Here is a 15184-nt window from a genome sequence, read left to right on the forward strand (position 1 = left end):
GACAGGCAATCATTCATGTCTCTTTTCACATAGGAGGGATACAATTGTTACGGATATTTAGGGCCTTGTGTTAAAAGTTCATAAGGAACTTATAATCAAAGATCAGAGGATGAACTAAAATTCCTCCCTATACTGGTGGGACCTAACATAATAGTTCAAGGACAGACCTTCTTGGGGGCCGGAGACATCTTGTACAGCAGTCAAGTATGGGTTGAAAGTGACCACAGGAGTTTCCCTATAATAATCATAATGCCAGCCCTGGCATGGCTTCATGTGGTAGCCATGTGAACGTTCAGCAAATAGTCTTATCTCCCTTTGCTATGCTTTCTAGACATGTACAGAGATTTCATATCCCTCGCCCTCCCTCCCTTTAAAGTTAGGCATAGAATGTATACGTGGAAAGAAATGAGAGTAGAAGTGACACTAAGTCACTTCAAGATAAAAGCTTTAAGAACCAGAGTCAGGTTTACCACATTTTCTTTCTAGTGCTGTGATGTTCATGGAAGCACAGGACAAAATGAAACCTTCTTCAGACTAGGTCCCTGGGGGACTATGGTGAACAGCCCTCTCATTCCCTATGTGCTGCTGACTTTGTTGGACACACAGCATGAGTGAGAAATACAGCTTTGTAGTTATTGGGCTACTGAGATTTCCCTTAAGTCAGATTCTGATTCCTTCAGTCAATATAGGTCTGAGCATATGTCAGTCAAGATAAGTGTGCAGAAGGAGAATAAATAAGAGAATTAAAATAGACAATTTCCATCATAATAAAAATAATGGATAATTTACAGGGTAAGATTCAATAGGTTCTTACTGATAATGGGCAAAATCGACTGAAAGATGGCACAGCTGAATCCCCTGGAGTAAGATATGTTTGCTATTGATGAATTAATATATATGTGTTTTAGAGAACTTGAAGGGTTTGGTAGTTAATCTAATTTTTCATACTTGGCCAATATTTCAGTCTGGTGCTACAACTCCCTCCCACTGAAGTGCACCTTATTGCTGTGACTGTGGCGCCCTGGAACACCAAGTCCTAAGGGGCTTCAGGATGCTTTACATACAGGGCTCTGTGCTGTGACCGCCATTAGATGGGAGCTGGAATACAATAGGGAAACCTGTTTGCCGCTTGAACTTGAGGCAGGAGAACACATAAGGCATCCTTGAGATGCAAAAGTCTGCATTGTTTTTTGTTTTTTTAATTAATTAATTTATTTATTTACTTATTTTTGGCTGTGTTGGGTCTTCGTTTCTGTGCGAGGGCTTTCTCCAGTTGCGGCAAGCGGGGGCCACCCTTCATCGCGGTGCGCGGGCCTCTCACTGTCGCGGCCTCTCTTGTTGCGGAGCACAGGCTCCAGACACGCAGGCTCAGTAATTGTGGCCCACGGGCCCAGTTGCTCCGCGGCATGTGGGATCTTCCCAGACCAGGGCTCGAACCTGTGTCCCCTGCATTGGCAGGCAGACTCTCAACCACTGCGCCACCAGGGAAGCCCTGCATTGTTTTTAAAGACCTTGCAAGGAGGAGCTTACAATCTTCTTTGCAAGCTTTAAAAAATACAGAACAAATTTTATTTCACTCTAATGCAGCTTATGCCAACATAAGTTTTCTGTACTGAATTGAAATTTCAAAAGCAAACTAGAATCTTTGCTTAGAAACTGGTAAAACTTCTGGTTCTTAATGAAAGTTTTAGTTTAATTTGACTCCCCAAATTCATGGAATTCTAGAACTGGAAGGGCTCTTAGAGATCACTTAGTGTATATATATATATGTGTGTGTGTATATATATATATATATATATATATATATATATATATATATATATATATTATTGTGTTTTGTAGATGAGGAAACTGAGACCTGAAAGATGAGATGACCTGCCCAAGGTTACACTGGCAAAGCTGAGACTAAAGCCCAGTCACTCTCATTACTAGGATATTTTTGACCACACCAAGATTCTGAATGCAGTTTCATTTAGCATTCAGTGCTTCATCACTCGTGCTGTTTTAGAAATCTGTATCCTTTTGTTTCACATCAGTGGAGTCTGAGAACAACTCATTCATTCACTAGTTCAATTCTTTTGTTCACTCACATTTATTCAACATTCCTTTACTACCTTCTTTGGGCATTGCCCTTGCTCCTCATTACCATTTTCAAAGGAAGAACTCTTAATACAGTTTAAAATATTATGAATTTACCCATTTCCTTGGGTTAAACACTTTAATTCTGGTTCTTTTAATAATTCCTCATAGACTTTCATTTACTTGCATTTGCGAAGTCTAGGGTCAGATGAATTCTGAATATAATAGAAGGAAGATCTAATATTTTTGTATTTACTTTCCTAACTGAAGCCCATATTTGTTTTTATAATAGAGAATTCCAATATGGATTTGCTATACAAGTGGCCCTGTTTTTTTTTTTTCAGTTGTACTTAAGGAAAAAAAAATTATACCCTCCTCAATTAAATAAGGCAATGTGTTTATTCCATGTAATACCCTATACTTGTACTGCTGAAATTGCCACTTATTTTCAAATTACTTCAATGTATGAAAATCACTTGGATTCTGCTTCCAGACTAACAATTAGTGAGAATGATGAATGTCTGCTACGTGGACAAAAAGCATAAATGTATTAACTTTTGTGAAAATTATACCAAAGAAATGATGAGCACAGGTCTCCAGGAGCTCATAATTTAGTTATGAGGAGGACAGAAAGAGGTTACAAAGGTTACTCTTTAGACTACAGAGAAATGAACAGAACTAGATCAGTGCAGTCAAGGTATCAGTCTTTAAAGACTTGGGTGTTAAGCCAGATTCTGAAGCAAATCTAATGAAGATATAGGGAAAGGGTAGTTCAGGTGTTGAAGTTCTTCCTGTTCAAAAGAAAGACTTAGGCTTGAATTTTTCTCTCTCTCCTTTGAGACCAATTGAATGACCCAGTCTGTGCATCTGCCCCTTCAGAACATTCAGATTTCCTTTCAGCAGCAATTCCTGAGAGCTCACATTCCAGTGTCCACACAAGGCGCTATGGCGTGTCGTCACATTCGTTCACCTAATCGTTTTTCCAACGAGGCAGGTTGCCAGGTTATTCTCAATCTTCCCCTCCATGCTATTAGTCTTACTCACCACTGGAATCTAAAATATATAAGTAATGTATGTGGAGGAGAAGGAGAGCGGAAGGGAAGGCGGGTGAGTAAGTGCTAGCTCTAGCTCTGGCTCCGTTCCCAAAGATGTCAGTTTAATAAGCCTTGCTGCTCACATGTGGTCCACAGAGCAGCACCCCAGAGATTACCTTGCTAGAAATGCAGAATCTCAGGACCCACTCTAGACCTGCTGAATCAATCTACTGAATCATTTCAACCATGTTCCTGGGTGATTTGCATGTCCATTAAGGTTTGAGAAGCTGCTTCACAATATAATCATTTGAGGGAGCTTTTCAAAGTACTGATGAACGAGCTCTATTTCAGCACAATTAAAGTAGAATCTCTGGTTGTTGGGCATCTGTATGAGTTCAACATTTCCCAGGAGGTTCTAGTCAGTGCCCCTATATCCTTTTACCAGATGACGAGAGGGAATAGACCCACAAAGCAGGGAGGTAAACATGGAAAGGAGAGAATGTGGGATGAGATATACGTTCCAAAATATCTGATAGGGTCTAAGCAGAGGTGGAGGTGGGTAGAGCTCAAATCAGTCTGTGTCCCCTTAACTTTATCAAGAGACGCTGCTGTACCTAGATCAGTGAATAATTTTCAGCAACTCTAAATCTCTTTGTTTGGGAAAGGGGTGATGCTGAAAGGGAACATTTCAGAGAAGATAACCAGAGTATTTAGGGGAAGACAGAGAGCAAATCAGAATGGTTAACATGACTGAGAGTCTTAGGGTTCAACACGAAGGGAATGAGTAGGTGTTCTTCAGTACTGTGGAAAGCTATCCTTTGGATTTCTTTTATTTAACCCCCAAGTTGAGGAATACTGATTTCAAGAATATGTAGTCTTTTTATTGGTATATGTGACGCAAAGGGCAACCACACATTTCTAATACTGGTGTGAATTATGCTCATTGCATCTGTTCAATATATCTACCCTCTTGGCATAGAATACCAAATTGGTCTGACAGATTAATGCTTCATAAAATTGTTAGCTGTCATCTAAGACCTTGTTCTTTCTAAGACCTTGCATTGATTTATATAATTATTTAGATTTTTATTTGTTATAGTTTTGTAGTAGGAAAATACCGTGTATTTTAAATACCTACACAGAGAAATGTGTGGAGTACTCTGCTATGTGCTACAGATTAAAAAAAAAAGAATATTAAAGGATACAGCCCCTGCCTCTGAAGGAGGTGGGGGGGATGGTCAGAACTTGTATGCACAAAAAAATAAACAACATTGAAGCAGAGCACATACTGAAAGCCAAATTGGAGATTCAGACAATAAGTGCTAAAGAAGTTGGGAACGCTATTATGCCTGTGGGTATTGAGCTTTGGGCCTCTCCCTCTAAAAGATGCCTATGTGAACTAGGAGACTATATTCTATTTCATCACTTTTTCTCACTTATAGCTTTAACAATCATTTAACTTCTCTTAAGATTAGTTAGCTGAATGCAAAAGCTCCCTGGATTTCCCCTGGTGCTAAACTTAAAGGTACTTCAGAGACACAATGAGTTATCTTACCAAGTTTGAATATCTAGGGAAATTACAAGACCTTAAGATAATTAGCCTTTGTAATATGCTTCCAAACTGGACATTTGGCAGATAACTATTGTCCTGCCTTCTCATTCTAACAAGGGGTTGTGATTTTCCCAACAAAGGCAGAGGAGTTGCAAAACAGCAGGACTTTGCTACAGTTAGTAATTAATGAGGTGCTAAAAGTGCCAGAGCAGAGGCTCCCAGACACAGTGTGTGACTCAAAGGGATAAGAAGCACCCAGAATTTCAAACAAAAGTGTCACTTAAATAAACAGAAAGTCAAGTGAGTCCAGTCTGTGGAATGGAAAATGGTCTACGGACGTCAGGAGTCATCACACAACTGTGTAATACAATATAATAAAGATTAGTCACTACATTTTGCAACTTGTGAAAAAGGAGTTCTTTTCTCTCACTCCTGCAGAAAGTGAGAAATTATCTGCTTTGCAGTATTCAGTGAAGTCAAAATGAACTCTCAATGTACCAGAGTGTCCAAATAAATAACCAATTTGTTACAGGTTCCCACCAGCATGACTTTCCTCTCCACCTTTAATGTATATTAATCAATCAAGTTAATTATTAATATTAGTAGAGAAGCCAAAGTACTTTACTGATCAACTAATAGCTGGGGACCCAAGGTCTAATGAGAAATTTCTTCACCGAGAGGAGCATTTTTGAGAGAGAAGGACATAAGGGTCATTTTGGACCATGAGAGCTGCCTAAAGTGGAACATGTTTTCCTGCAGAGTAGAATTCCTACGTAAATTCGGATATAAATTCGTAGTAAATTTCCTACGTAAATTACGTATTCCTACGTAAATACTGTTAAGGTATTTCAAATTAAGATTTTATGGTTTCTTCTCTCATGTTATTTTCAAGTTTCTTGAAATACTCTTTTTAGGGAATTCCCTGGCAGTCCAGTGGTTGAGACTCGGCACTTTCACTGCTGGGGCCCAGGTTCGATCCCTGGTCCGGGAACTAAGATCCCACAAGCTGCATAGCATGCCTCTCCCAAAAATATGCTATTTAAATTTTGGGGTGGTAGATACTAAAATAACACTTTAATGGGGTCTACCAACCTAGAATAGCAGAAGCTCATTAAACAGGTCACTAAAATATCTATCTATATCCATAACTCCATCTATATCTGTATACATATATACATATATATATATGTACTTTATGTAGGTTTCCTGCTAGAAAGAACAAAAATTATTAGATGTAATTTGATTATCCTAGCATAAGTATCATTCCCTTGAGGGATTTCATAAATACCTCCATTGTTATTGATGTATGATACTTAATGGTTCAATGACCTTGAGAAAACTTCTATGTTGAATAAGCCTACCTGAGATTGAGAATGCAAAACGGGTGAAAGAATCTCTTAAATGTATTCAGATGTTAAGATTTTAGTAGAATTAAGCAAGTCCCGGATTTTCCTTTTTGCGGTATGGAACTCATACATATATATCTTGCCATAAAACAACACATAGCATTTACACATTTTACAAATGAATGTATGTTCGTTATACATGCGAAAAAGCTGAATATCATTTGAATTTGGTTAGTGAACTTTAAGTTGTAGAAATAAAGGCTTCATGATCGATTTACTTGATAGCATTTATTAAATGCTAGCCCATTAGAAAAAACCACTACCTGCCTCACACTAAAGCTATTACTGTGAATTTGGAATTTTAATGCTTTAAATCACAGAGCCAGTATTTAATGACTTGACTTTAGAGGTCTCTGGTCCTGGTGTCAGCAGGTGATGAGTTAGAGATATAAATCAGGAGTTTACTCAGCCAGAAACATTTTAGCTCTCTCCATTAAGAATGACTGAATTGTTTTGGCTTTTCTTTTTAAAGAAAACTTGTAGATTTTGTGGAGGAGGGGGAGTATTGTATCAAGAACTTTCCATGTTTTAAAATGTGTATGGAAAAAGAATTCCCTGGATCAAGTCTTTCCCTCCAACATACTCTAGAGGGAGTCAAATCTAAGAAAGTTATGTTTCATGCATTTCAACTGCTATTGGTTCTTTTTAGAAATTCCTTTTCTTGCTGACATCGTTGTTTGACCCTCTTTGTTAATAAGGGTCCCGTCCAGGAGTTGGTGAGAACCTGGAGCTAATGAGGCCAAGGTAGGGAATGACTCCTTGTGTGAGCCAATTAGCATCTTACAGAGAAAATACCCTGTCCCTTCCTTACAGATTGCATGGGTCAGCCTGTGAACCAGTGCATATTTTGGCATGAATGGGGAGGTAAGGTGTGGAGTGAGAGAGTATTTATGGACCAGGGAAAATCTTTCCTTCCAGACCAGAATATAAGCTCCACTATGAGTCTCAACGCTGCCATTAATTAGCTGTATGAACTTGGAAATTCCACTTATCTTCTTTGAAAGTCAGTTTTTCAATTCTGCTAAAATAGAGGGTTGAGTTAGAAAGGCCCAGATCTAAATTTTATGATATTATTTCAACAGAATATAGTTTACCGTTTGTATAAAAGCATGCCTTGAAAATCTGAGTATGAGCCAGGAACTTCTAGAAGAATTGTGGAAGTCTAGCGTTTTGTTCTTAAAATACTTGTACCATCATTAAACATACACAACTGGACTACATGTTCTTCCCTTAAACACTTCTTGGGCTTTTTCACATTTGCTCCTTTTATTGCACTATTTCTTTCATTTGGAATTCCTCCAGTGCTCTCTACAACTATAGAAATCCTACATGTTCTTCAAGGCCCTACTCAGCTGGTGTGTGGTCCATGAAAAACGTCTTGTACCTTCCAACATTATGGGAATGATTTCTGCTTCCTCTGAACTTTCCTGGCATTTTGCTTTCATTTTTCTTTCGGCATTATCATCTTCTACCTTGCCTTATAGTTGTTTTTTGGACATGTCTTACCTCAACACACATTAAAGCTCCCTAAGTGTAGGGATCAAGTGATCTGGTTATATTCTTCATTTTAAGCAACATGGCTTGCTCATGGGACATGCTCAACAAACATTGATTTAAACATGAATAAAAGAATGCTATTCAATAAAAAACACCTAGTTTTAAAAACTTATTTAAAAAGACATGTTTTAGTATCACTAATTGCAATTCTTCAGGCTTCATGCTTGAATGCTGAGACAGCTCTTGTATCTGTGAGGAAATAGTTTTAGGAAATTTTCTCTTTAGGGATTGAGGGAGGAGAAATTATTTTGTATTTCTTTGTCCTTTGTACTTTACATATTTATTTCTAAGAAATCACACAGCTTTGATTTTATTCTCTGGCAACTATAAATTGGTATCTACTCAAAGCAGATTTGGAGTGAATGTTTTTTAAGCTCTGCATAACGTTTCCACGTAGTTAATTTCCTGTAGATGTACCCCTTGGAGATGAGGAGTAGCCAGCATTTTTCTCATCAGGTACCAGTTTATTTCCATATCACAACAGGATCACATCTCTAAATAGAGCTGAACGTGGAATTAGAAATTCTCACATTTAGTACAAAATGTGTACTAGAATTTTGCTTCACAGTTTCTTAATTATTGTAACTTTGATTTCTGTTATTATGCCTCCTTCTTACCTTCCTACTTTGATTTCTACATTTTGTTTCTTCCTTACAGCCCACAGCTACAACAAGACATTCATATGCTAGGTGTTCAATACGTATTTTATTTGCTTTGATTCTTACTTGTCCTTTTCCTCTACTAGGAAATGGAATTTTATCCAGGGAAAAGAGTGACACATGTGGAATTTGTCTTTTTTTTTTTTTGTAACTTACAATTACCTGCTCTCTCAGTGGCCTTTTTCATCACAAACCTTTCATCCTGTATTTTAGCTTTTCTGTATTTCTTTCTTCAAGTGGCTGCCATTTCTTTCCTCTTGGGTGTCAGCTTACGCTGTGGGATCCCTTCCCTTGGTAATTGCAAAGGCATAAATCCCTGATGATAAAATGTTAAGTGGTGGGGTTGAGATTTCTGGACATGAGGGCCTTGTGCATCATCATGTCCTTCATATTATCATGCCATGAACATATATGACTTTACCAATGGGCATGGGCAGAGTGTTCTTCCTTCCACCCTGATATTGAATCTCTTTCACATAGGGGTGGCCTCCTCACCTCTCAGCTCAGCTCGGGGCAGAAGTCAGAGTTCTTATCCAAGTTGCTTAATTCCAATCCCTCCCCCCCAATTCTTTTTGCCTCCTCTGGACTGATGTGATGACTAGGGTAAGAAAACTTTATCTCCATTTAAAAATATATCTGAAAATTGTTATATTAATGGTACTATAGTATACTAGAGTCAGTAGTATCAAAAAGATTGATGTTAAAGGCCGGATTGAAACACAGTATTAAAGAGGGATAAATGCCATTTGCAAGGATGAGCTCTGGTAGGAGTTCATGGCACTCTGTATTTCAGTTTTGTCCTTTGGATTTATGTTTTGTTCAGCTGCTTTTTTTTGGAGTTCTATAAGGCTGAGCAGTGTGGAGTGTGCAATGTCTCACATAGACTGCAGAGGCTTTGTGATAACTTATCTTCCAGGTTAATTTCCAAGTCTTTTTTTTTTTTTAACATCTTTATTGGAGTATAGTTGCTTTACAATGTTGTGTTAGTTGCTGCTGTGTAACAAAGTGAATCAGCTGTATGTATACATTTATCTCCATATCTCCTCCTTCTTTGCATCTCCCTCCCACCCTCCCTATCCCACCCCTCTAAGCACCGAGCTGATCTCCCTGTGCAATTTCTAGGTCTTCATTGTAGAATGAAGATGTTTTCATTTATGAAATCAAACTATTGATATGGTAGAAAACAAAAAATATTTTTATCCCTTACCTCAAAACTCTGAACAGAATTTCATAATAGAGATAATTAGTATCATCTATGATTTTAGAGTCTCAGTTTCTGTATCTTCTTTGATGATTCCTTTCACAGTTTGAGGTGTACCTTTAAATGATAGAGGAATATTTTGAATATTAAAGCCATTGTGACTCTACTAAGGAGCAGCTGGCTCTCTGCCCTCATGACGTGGTTGGTATCATTCTTTTCTCTTGGCTTCAGAGCTGACTTGGATTTCAGGCTGGCACATTATGCCATTGATAATAATATAAGTGGTAAAGTATAACATATTTATGGCCAATATTGATAAAGTGAACATAAATTTTATGATGTTGTTATAGAATTGACCTACTTTCAGTATTTCAGGATTTTAGATTGTGTCATCATCTTCCTTCCTTCTTCATTTCTTTTTCTTTTAATGTCTGAAAAGTATGGATTAACTGACAAATTGATGTGCTTATGTGTACTGAACTCAAATCTTTTTTGAAGCTCTTAAAATGAATGGCTGATAAAGCTAGTGCTTGAATATCTTGGAATAAAGACACTAATACCATAAAAATGTTCAGAATCTAGAACTGAACACATCATAGCGAATGTGTTTATCTATAAAGACATATAAAGCCAGTGCCAAGACCATTCCTTGGGAAAAAATTAGTGCCAGAAGAGTAGTCTTCATAGTAACCTATACACTACTTATAGTCATGAGTCTCTGTTGCCTTTATGCTGGATGTATGGTTTTAATTCTTCATATTTTGTATGTTTTGGGGTGCAGTTTATATCAAGGATAGAAATAATGGAACAGAAAAAAATATCTTTTCTTTTAACTGTAATATTTCCTGAGGATAAATGGTAAAGACTTTGATGGCATATGTAAATTTCTGTAGTGCAATAATTATCTCAGACATTTAGATATGACTTTGGAAAACCCAGTAAAGACCTTTGAACTAGAGAGGGAAAAAAAGATTAAGTTTTATTTACAATAATGCAGAAAAATATATAAAACGTCTGTAGGGGAAAAAGCTATGTTGGGACAGAGGCACAGAAATAAAGAACTTATCTTAATCATAATGAACTCTCTCAAAAGTCTTATCTGAATTATTACTGGTAGATTTCTCTTGTTGCCTTTATACTTCTGTTCAATTTTGTGCCAAGATTTTAAAAAATGCAAAACACATAGAGGAGTAAAGCTCTCAAAGAATCTTCTCCATAAGCATAAGGATTCACACTCTTCCTTCACTTTTTCTCTCCTCACCCCACCAAAAAAATCTCAATGCCACTGTCGTTTCCATGATTTATAAAATAATTTTTTTCATACTAGAAAACAAGGAAGTAGAATCATATTTCCATAACTATAGATAAGATAAATTCCATTAAAATAATTAAATGAAGCTTTTATATTCAAACTTCCAAATTACTCAGTTCTGGCCATTAGATTTCATGCACAGACTCTAAGACTATTCATCTATATTCATCTACTCATTTGGGGGCTCTTCTTCTATTGACAGTTGGAGATGTTTTGCATTAAATGAAGTTAATACCTTAGTTTGTGCTCTGAGAGGTATCAGAACTGATGAGGAAGGTTTTTCCAATAAATATTTGGATATTGGTTGTTTGTTTGTTTGCTTTAATATTATGTATCCTTGTCTTCTAATGAGGAAGTTGACCATTTAGCATAATTTAAATGTATGATTTTTCCTTTTTAGTATTCTGTTTTATATTTTCTGATTTTTGTGCTTCCTGGGAGTCTCCTTTTATTAGTGATGAACTATATTTTGCTTTTTACTTGTCTAGGAATTTGGAAAGTAAGCATCCCATTTTAAATTTTACTCCTGGTTAACTAGTAAAATTAAAACACTTTCAAATATGCTTTAGTTTCTTAGTTTCCCTTATATTGAAGGTAAAAATGTATTAATAACTTTTTTGTTTAGTTATTTATTTTTATTTCTGTAATTAGTATATTTACATAATTTAATATATCTATGGTAGAATTAAACATACATGCATCTTCCCACATTCACTTGATGTCATGTACTTCCTGGGGTCTTGGCTACTTGCTCAGTGGAGATCTTTGGCCATTATACTGTGGAGTCACCTCATCCCCAAATATCCCTTACAGTCTCAGGTTCCCCTGGCAAGATGTCAGATTTTGCTGCACCTAATGAAAGCAGAACTACAGCAGCATCTAAACCAGGCTCAACTCAACTAAATGCATGACAATTTTATCTCTTCCCGCTGGTTTTGCGTTCAGTTGAGCACTGAGCATTGGGCATGAGATTTGCCTTTCCCAAAGGCTCTTCAGATGTCATGACTAATACAACCCAGAGGTACAGAGAGTTAACTTGTGAGGGAAAAGTTGACCAATGAGGAATAGGAGATGAGAGAGAGCTGATTCTCTAGTTCATTCCTCGTCCCACCCCCAGCTGTTCCGATGTGGGATGGATGTTCCATGTGGCCTGCCAGGACATGTCCTTGGCTATGCTTTCCTGTGAAACTGTGCCAGCTCCATACAGGCCCATGTTGTTTTTGCTTTCCCTGCTTCCTTGCTTCATTTTCTGGTTTCTCTCATTCACTCTTGCAGTCATTGATTGCACTCTTTCCCAAGTGAAGCATTAAGATTTTTTTTTAAATTAATTAATTAATTAATTTTATTTTTGGCTGCGTTGGGTCTTTGTTGCTGTGCGTGGGCTTTCTCTAGTTGTGGTGAGCAGGGGTTACTCTTTGTTGCGGTGCACGGGCTTCTCATTGTGGTGGCTTCTCCTGCTGCAGAGCACGGGCTCTAGGCGCGCAGGCTTCAGTAGTTGTGGCACACGGGCTTAGTTGCTCCGCTGCGTGTGAGATCTTCCCGGACCAGGGCTCGAACCCATGTTCCCTGCATTGGCAGGTGGATTCATAACCACTGTGTTACCAGGGAAGTCCCAAAGATTTAATCTTTAACGTAGCCTCTGTTTTATAGGAAACCTTGGTTTTGACATATGTGTGTATATATATATATATATATATATATATATATATATATATATATATATATATTTCTTTATTTATTTTAAAATAAATCCCATATAGAACTATAAAAATGTAGGAATTTTAAAAAATTCACATTTTTTTTCCTTTTTCCAGATTTTTAATAGACATTTTCATACATTTAGGACAGATGATCATATATATATATACATTATATATATATATATATATATATAAATATATACACACATTTTTTGCTCTGTGGAGTCTTGTAATAAATGAAATAATCTTGTATACATTTTTCTGAGATTTGATCTCTTCATAAACTATGATTTTTGGACATTGTTGTATGCCAGTACACAGTGTTCTATCTCATTCTTTTAAACACAGTACTCCAGAGTAGGGATGTTCCATAAAGATCTAACCCATTCCCATTTTTTTAAAAAATTTTTTATTGGCGTATAATTGCTTTACAATGGTGTGTTAGTTTCTGCTTTATAACAAAGTGAATCAGCTATACATATACATATATCCCCATTTCTCCTCCCTCTTGCGTCTCCCTCCCACCCTTCCTATCCCACCCCTCTAAGTGGACATAAAGCACCGATTTGATCTCCCTGTGCTACGTGGCTGCTTCCCACTAGCTATCTATTTTACATTTGGTAGTGTATATATGTCCATGCCACTCTCTCACTTCGTGCCAGCCTACCCTTCCCCCTCCCTGTGTCCTCAGGTCCATTCTCTACATCTTCGTCTTTATTCCTGTCTTGCCCCTAGGTTTTTCAGAACCTTTTTTTTTTTTTAAGATTTCATATATATGTGTTAGCATATGGTATTTGATTTTCTCTTTCTGACTTCACTCTGTATGACAGTCTCTAAGTCCATCCACCTCACTACAAATAACTCAATTTCATTTCTTTTTATGGCTGAGTAATATTCCGTTGTATATATGTGCCACATCTTCTTTATCCATTCATCTGTTGATAGGCACTTGGGTTGCTTCCATGTCCTGGCTCTTGTAAATAGAGCTGCAATGAACACTGTGATACATGACCCTTTTTGAATTACGGTTTTCTCAGGGTATATGCCCAGTAGTGGGATTGCTGTAACCCATTCCCTTTTAACTTACATTTACATGCTTCCAGTTTTTTGCTATTACAAATAATGCTGCAATAAATATTTTGCAGGTGCTTCTATGTGCTATGTGCTCATGTTCAAATATTTCTCTGCAATACAGAAGTACTAAGTGAGATTGCTGGAGATGAATGTTATGCACATTGTAAATTTTACTGGTTACTCCCAAATCCTACATCTCCCATCATCCGCACACATTTTTTAAAAATTAATTAATTTATTTATTTATTTATTTTTGGCTGTGTTGGGTCTTCGTTTCTGTGTGAGGGTTTTCCCCAGTTGCGGCGAGTGGGGGCCACTCCTCATCGCAGTGCGCGGGCCTCTCACTATCGCGGCCTCTCTTGTTGCGGAGCACAAGCTCCAGACGCGCAGGCTCAGTAGTTGTGGCGCACGGGCTTAGTTGCTCCGCGGCATGTGGGATCCTCCCAGACCAGGGCTCGAACCCATGTCCCCTGCATTGGCAGGCAGATTCTCAACCACTGTGCCACCAGGGAAGCCCCTTTCGCACACATTTTTACTGTGATCAGTTTCAACAATTTTGAAGCTCAACAGCACTGGATAGTATAAATCTTTATTTTATGCCAAGCCCATGTGTGAAAAAAAATTTCATTGTTGTGTTAATTTATTTTTCCTTAATTGAAGAAGACAATTAGCTTTCCATGTTTCCCAGCCACTAAAATTTCTTCTTCTAAAAGTGCTTGTTTTTATTCTTTCCTCATGATAGCTTTTGGACCCGCATGTGTTATGAACTATGGGAATATTTTACTCTTTAACCCTTCCTGCTACTGAGGTACTGATGTTTTAAAAAATATTGACTTTTATGTAAGATTATTATTAGCAAATAATTATTTTTTCATGTGGTTTCTCATTATGTTTTATTATCAAGTGAGTATTTCAATTTGATTCTATGCTTAATAGAGTTCAGCACTTACCATCTTTTTAAATAATATGATTACCTATGAAGTTTTGATTCATCTCTTAGTTTCCAGAAACCTTTTTTAATTTTACCTTTTATTATTCTTTTATGACACAAGCAATTGCATAATACAAATAGGAAATTCACATTAAAAAAACCCTTTCATACATGTTACATTTTGCTATATAACTTTTAAAATATTTTCCATGAATATGTTTGTAATGATATACATTTTTTCAAAAAAAGACACATGATACCTGTTGTTTTATAATCTACTTTTCCCACTTAACTGTATGATGCAAACATTTCTTAAGCATGTTTATATATTTTTTAAATAAGTGTTATAAGGAAGGTATGTTTCTGAACCTTTGCCTATCTTCAGTTGCCTTCACAGATGAATACTAACTTGGCTGAATATTAAATTATTGTGACAAAAAGTTTTCCCTCAACTCTTTTTGCCAGTTATTATTACAGAAAAGATCTATGATAGCTATTCTTTTTCTTTGTGGTCATCATGTAAATTTCTTGTCTAGGTTATGTTTATCTTTATGGATAATAAATCCATAATGTAACTTTTTAAATCCCTTATCAGTTCAATTCTCTTTTTTATGTGACTGTTTTTTTCCCTGGATATTATAGCATAGCAACGAATAAACAGCAGACTTTGACGTCAAAT

Source organism: Balaenoptera acutorostrata, chromosome 14 (assembly GCF_949987535.1).
Source record: "Balaenoptera acutorostrata chromosome 14, mBalAcu1.1, whole genome shotgun sequence".
Taxonomy (NCBI): Eukaryota; Metazoa; Chordata; class Mammalia; order Artiodactyla; family Balaenopteridae; genus Balaenoptera; species Balaenoptera acutorostrata.